Source organism: Gigantopelta aegis, chromosome 6, assembly GCF_016097555.1.
Source record: "Gigantopelta aegis isolate Gae_Host chromosome 6, Gae_host_genome, whole genome shotgun sequence".
Classification (NCBI taxonomy): Eukaryota; Metazoa; Mollusca; class Gastropoda; order Neomphalida; family Peltospiridae; genus Gigantopelta; species Gigantopelta aegis.
In genome coordinates, this window is record NC_054704.1 from 2,289,245 (window position 1) to 2,296,759 (window position 7,515).

The following is a 7,515-nucleotide window of genomic DNA, read 5'->3' on the forward strand; positions in this document are numbered from 1 at the left end:
GTTTTTCGTGATCCAACGAACAATCGGGCACTTTTTGCATCACAATTGCTATCGTAGACTGCCCCGAAGACAAGTAAATAACCATTGCATCTAGTGCCGCAGTTATTCTTCTTAGTAGATGCTGATGCTCTACACTCCCGCTATTGGAACGTTTCACAGTTATCTTGTATGCTAAGACTAGTGACCTGGAATGTGTTGGCGAAGAAGGACAGTGTTGTACTGAAGAAGACGAAGCAGAAGACAATGGAAACTATTTCACCCAACGAGTTAGACCTACCTGGTTACCAAATACCTGACATTTGATGAGTATGCCGACCGTATATTTGTTTTATATAACATAGAACAATCCAAAAGACGATGTAGTATGGGATACATGAATTATGAGTAGCATCAAATAATTTAGAAGAGATGATTAACATAAAGGTATTCGAGGAAGTAGGCACTATTGTATATATGACGTCTTATAATATGACATAACGTGTGCTTTCTTTGAGAACAAAGTAAAAGGACGTCTTGGGTGTGCATGGGACTGCTACTCTGATGTGTCTCGTGCCTTTATCTACATGACACTCGACTCTTGCACCAGTAACTCTCATTGCAGCTTTTTCCTCAATAATTTGTCTGTATATTTCGTTCCTTTTATAAAACACCCATCTAGTGATATTTTGCATGATATTTCTTCATTCTTTACCCTCAAAACTCTAAGTTAGATCAAAGGTGAAACTGAGCCTAGGTGGTATGAGAGCTGATATATTGGAATACCCTAACTTTGTCTTCCAAAGCCTGCACTGAATTGGTTAAGTATGGTTGCAAGAATCTGAGTGGGCGTGGCACCAGATGGGCATGCAAACAGATTCCTTCGAAGTAAATTGTTCAATATAAACCTCTTCCATGAACACAATGATACCAACGTAAAACATGAAAAGATTCACAAGTGACGTTGACTTTTCCATGTGTAATTCGATTATATATTGTTATTTGTATAAATATCAAAATCCATCTAGTGATATTTTGATTGATATAACTGCATTAATTACCTCAAAACTCAAAGTTAGACAAAATATTAGAGTATATGTGTCAAGGATTCTGAGAAATCAACGATTTCCACCATACTTTATCTCGGACAAATAGTCCGTATTAAAAGTTGAAAACTAAGGCAATGAATAAACGTTTTCCACTTTTTAATGAGAACAGAATGATACAAACGCAAAACGATTGTAAGACTCACAATAGTCATTGCAGCATTGTTGCTCAATAAGTGTCTATATATTTCATTTCTTTTATTTAAAAAATCTGTCTAGTAATATTGTGGATGCTATAACTACATGTATTACCCCAAAACTCTAAGTTAGATTAAAAGAAAAGCTACGAGCCTAGGTGGTATGAGTTCTGAGATATTGGTATCAATAGGTTTTTCCGTAGTAAAAAGAAATGTGTCAAAGTGTCAGATGTTGAATTGTGAGATACAAGTGAATATCAGACTGTACTGGGTACTGGAATGTTTGTTATGCTTTGAATGACTAAAAATTAGTTCTCTGAAAGTTGTCATCCAATGTAAGCCATGAAATAATGGTAATAGAATTGATATGAAACTGGGTTTTGTTGTATGAGTAAAGCCTACATGAAATTGGGTTCTGGATAGTATTTTAGTTTTTTGTTTTTAATTGCCCCAGATCAATCAGACAATGTCATGGCTGGGGACCCTTGAATCATTGCCTTACAACGGTAATACATATTGTAAGGATGTGTCATGAATGAAAATCAAGTAGATACACAACTTCCTATAATATAAAAATATACATTTCCAATGTTCTGCAACAGAGAAAGTGAAGTGTATCGCATGTGTTTGAACGTTTTTGGGGGTTTGTTTTACATAATTGTGTTTTATATTTCTAAATTATGATGCTTTGCATGTTGTTGGTTTTATAGTTTTAGACATTTATAAATGCTTTTTGGGTTCATACCCCCTCCCCCCCCCCATTCATTGACATTAATTGGCTTTGATCTGGGGGGGGGGGGGGGGGGGGAGAGAGATAGAGAAGAAGGAAAGAGAGAGAGGGAGGGGTGAGCAGATGGAAGACCTGGATAGTTAATTGCTGGCCTCGGTGGCGTAGTGGTTAAGCCATCGGACTACAGGCTGATAGGTACAGGGTTCGCAGCTCGGTACCGGCTCCAACCCAGAGCGAGTTCTTAAGGGCTCAATGGGTAGGTGTAAGGCCACTACACCCTCTTCTCTCTCACTAACCACTAACAAACTAACAACTAACCCACTGTCCTGGACAGGCAGCCCAGATAGCTGAGGTGTGTGCCCAGGACAGCGTGCTTGAACCTTAATTGGATATAAGCACGAAAATAAGTTGAAATCAATCAATCAATCTCAGTTTACCATATTATGAATTGGCCCATAGACATACGGGCACATTTTTTTAGGGGGGGGGGGGGGCTGAACTGAACTTGCCCGAATGACATGTGACGTCAAGACCATCCTTGCCCGAATGACCAGACAATTTTTGCCCGAATAGATAAATTATCACACAACTGGGGGGGGGGGGGGGGTGGGGGGGGGGGGGGGGGGGGGGGGTGGGGGGGGGGGGGGGGGGGGGGGGCTACAGCCCCTACCCCCCGTCCCGTACGCCTATGAATTGGCCCATATTGTTTCACTACTGCAATCTGTATTCCAAAAACAATTTAAGTGGAACATTTTATTTATTAAATGGACAAAATGTTTTATAAAAACATTAAAGTATAGTTATTAGTGGTGTGAATGTATATTGTCCTAAACTGTGACCCATGACTGGTATATAAAACCCCATGCTATTTGCTGTCCTGTGTGGAGAAGTGTATGCTTAGTAATAATGCTGCTAATCGAACACCGCCAATTACCAAATGGTTGACATCCAATAGCTGATTAATTTATCAATGTGCTCTAGTGGTGTCATAAAGCAAAAATAAATTTGAACTTGAAAGGCATTCACAGCATCCAGGTAAGTTTGAAGACTGATAATAAAATTTGCATTACCCCCCCCCCCCCCCCCCCCCCCCCCCCAAATATGTCAAATATGTTCATCCCCAACAAAAAAATCCTAATCGCCCCCACTTGGGGTTTTGGTGTATCCTTTTTTTAAAATATCGATAAGGGAAAAAAACCCAATCAAAATGATGAAACATGACTACGTTTGTAGGTAAAATAGGTAATGTGATTACTAACACCCACGTATATTAATCAATGTCATCTTTACTGCCTAACATTAATATTGGGGGTGGGGCGAACCGACAAATAGTTGGGTGCGAACTGGCTTGGAGAGGAAAAGTCTGGTACCCAAGCCATTGACGATAATTTGTTTAAAAAAAGTCATAATAAAGTTTTATGTAAATTCACAGACATAGTACTCCACAATGATTATCACTTCTGAAATTTTTTTTTTTTTACTCCTATTTTGCAGTTGGTCCGAATTAATGTTAGTCACAAAAAAACGTACAACACGTACACACCTTACCTACGTATATTAAGCCTACGGTACAACAAACAATAAAACAAAATTTCGATCTGCACATCAGTTTCTACTTATTTTTATTTCGTTTCATAATTAATGCAAGTTGAATACGCTGTATTTTGATGTTAGTTATTTATTTTTGATTGTGTAGAAAAACGACTTGCTAGACTGGTTTCCTTTTTCACGTAGGACCCTAATTTCGTGTGGCGTCACCTGGCGTTGACTTCACCTCTGAACCTCATTAAGAGAGAGAGAGAGAGAGAGAGAGAGAGAGAGAGAGAGAGAGAGAGAGAGAGAGAGAGAGAGAGAGAGAGAGAGAGAGAGAGAGAGAGAGAGAGAGAGAGAGAGGTGCTAGGTGCACATCAAGTCAATACTTTTGTTACACTTTCTACGTCCGTTCGGACTAAAACAGGTACATTTAACTGTGATATCTAAATATTTAGCGTATACACTTGCATACAAATGTCATAAATGGTGACACGTGCATTTAAACAGTGTTACATTTACCAGCATTTGTAACGATGAATTTAACATGTACATAGCATGCAGGAAAAATCAGTTTCGATTTGCAAATATCACATTTCATATATCTATTTGGTTTTTTTAGCTACAATGGGGTACATGTATATGCATGGCTGTGTGTGTGTGTTTGTGTGTGTGTGTGAAGATGTGTGCAGGTATGTGTGTGTGTGTGTGTGTCCCAACCAGTTCCCCACAACTGATATATCAAAGACTGGTAAGTGTTGTCCTGTCTATGTAAAGTGCATGGAAAACAAATATAGCGGGTTTCCCCTTATGCCAGAATAAAAACATGTGTGATGTTCAATAGCCGATCGCGATGATTAATAAAAACATGTGTGATGTTCAATAGCCGATCGCGATGATTAATAAAAACATGTGTGATGTTCAATAGCCGATCGCGATGATTACTAAATGAATGTTCTTCAGTGGTGTCCTTTAATAAAACAAACTTTAACTGAGTCCACAGAAAAAACCCGATTGCTACATGTGTTTGTTTTTGTTTGTTTGTTTTTGTTGTTTTGTTTTGTTGTTGTTGTTTTTTCACTTGGATTTTCCCACAGGCAAAAGAATACATAGGACGACTTTTGATATGCCTGCCATAGGTCACTGGTTATACCATTAGTGGATATGTGATATGCAGATAATAGACATACAAATACATTTTTTTTAAATCACCGTACTATTTATCTTTTATTGAAATATTACCCTATCGGAAAGAATAGTAGATACATTGCCTTTTAATATATATATATATATATATATATATATATATATATAGGCGGTGAAAATGCCAGCATGTGGGGGTGGGTGGCATGCAGTTATTCGTTCCCCTTTCAGGTGAAAGTTTGTTTTGTTTAACGACATCACTAGAGCACATTGATTAATTTTAATTTTATTTCAACTTATGTTCATGTTTATATCCAATCAAGACTCAGGCACGCTGTCCTGGGCACAAATCGTAGCTATCTGGGGTGTCTGTCTAGAACAGTGGGTTAGTGAGAGAGAAGTGGGTGTAGTGGTCTTACACCTACCGACTGAGTCACTGGTTCATTAATCATCGGCTATTGCATGTCAAACATTGGTTAATTCTGACATCAAAGGAAACCCGTTACATTTTTTCCATTAGTAGCAATGGATATTTAATATGCACTTTCCAACAGACAGGAAAGCACATACCACGATCTTTGACCAGTTGTGGTGCACTGGTTGGAACGATAAAAAAAAAAAACCCAATCAGTTGAACGGATCCACTGAGGTGGCTCGATCCTGCGACGCAAGCACCCCGGGCAAGCACTCAAACGATTGAGCTAATTCCACCACCCACCCCCAACCCCCGCCTTTAGGTGAGGGCAGGCAATGTATAATTTCCAGAGATGGGGGAAATGTCTCTCCTACCCCCCCCCCCCCCCCCCACACACACACACACACACTACACACACACCACTTCCAATGCATATGTTAGGGTACACCTATTCAAATGCCTATGTCGATGCACCGTTTGTAAAGTACATGTTGAGATGGGGTTGGTGGATTATCGCAGCTATTGTTCCTACACCTCCACTTCGTTATAATGTACCTTGATACTAATCTAATAACATCGATAAACAAGTTCGTACCAGGCGGTGACTGACATCACATAAATATTATAAGTCTCAGATTGCGTACTACATGGGTTGATATCGGATAATACATGTATTTCGATACGGTGACCACCGCAACAACTGCGATAGTTGGATTCACCATGAAGGTTGTCCCGTGATTACGTAAGGCTCTAAGGGAGGGGCATCTTCACCAGCCAAGTGTTCTAATCTACGTGTCCACTCCCTCTGAATCGGGATGACGTCACGGAATATCATATTTGGTTAAGGATGGGGGCGGCAAGGGCGGGACATAGCCCAGTGGTAAAGCGCTCGCTTGATGTGCAGTCGGTCTGCGATCGATCCCCGTCGGTGGGCCCATTGGGCTATCACTCGTTCCAGCCAGTGCACCGCAACTAGTATATCAAAGGTCGTGGTATGTGCTATCCTGTCTGTGGGATGGTGCATATAAAAGATCCCTTGCTACTAATGTAGCGAGTTTCCTCTTTTAAAAACTACAGGTCAAAATTACCAAATGTTTGACATTCAATAGCCGGTGATTAATAAATCAATGTACTCTAGTGGTGTCGTTAAACAAAACAAATTGGTTAAACTTTGGTTAAGGATAGGGGAGTGGATTTCATAGAATTTGTTATAAATTTATGGGGAAGAGGTATTTGTTTTATTATGAAGAATATTTATTTTATTTTATTTTATCATTCTATTCTATTTATTCATTACCAAAGAAAAACAAAGTTGGTCAAATTACATCATAGTGAGAGTTAAAGGGACATTCCTGAGTTTGTTGCATTGTAAGATGTTTCCGACTAATAAAATATTTATACGATTAAACTTACATATTAAATATAGTTTTTGGTTTTGAATATCAGTGTCTGTATATTTAATGTGTTTCTGGTCGTCTTAATATTTGTAAGAAGACCAAACTGGATTTTGTCTTCAAATAATTTCGTACGTACGAAAAAATTATATTTTAGGAAATAAAATGAAATTTAACCTAGTACAAATATTAGAACGATCAGAAACACGTATAATATACAGCCACTAATATTTAATGCAGAAAAATATATTTGATATGGAATTACAATCGTTAAATAGTCTTTGTTAGTCGATAACATCTTACAAATTGCAGCAAACTCAGGAATGCTCCTTTATATGTGAAAATAATATTATGTAATTTTAGTGGAGGGGTGGTTTTATTCTTCTAAAACGTCTGGCGGATCCAGAGGAGAGTCACATGGGTTCCATGACCACCCCACCCCACCCCACCCCCCTCCGTTTGTTTGAAGTGCTCTTTTTAATGATGAAAAACCCCAAAAATTCATCATCCACAATACACAAGACTAAATTGCCCTGAAAACATCTATAAGCATCTTTATTTCAAAATGTTCCCGAACCACTCTACAAATCTCACTACCTTTAGGGAGAGGCCTTGATATTGGCATTTTTCTTCTTTATAATTATAATTGGGAATAAATATTGTTTAAACCACCTTCAGCTCTGCTCATTTGCCTTTGACAAACTCAAGTTTACCCTTTACACTGTGTTTTTATTTAACTGTTGAATTTTTATATTGATGTTGATCATCACTTTGTTGTTCCCCTTACCATAGTGTGACACCCAATAGCCGATGTATTTTTCGTGCTGGGGTGTCGTTAAACATTCATTCATTCACCCCTCCCCTTTTTAAAATCACGGATTCTCCCCATGTCAGGCCTGTATGGGGAAGGTGTTGAAACAAAGGCCATCGTTCGCGTACATAAGTGTTGAAAAGCCCGTATACACTGGGAGACTCCAACTACATAATTTAGGTATATATGTGCCAAGTAGGGCGAGACATGAGAAAGATAGACAGGTCTATATGGACACACAGACAAACATACATTATTAAGACAGACAGACAG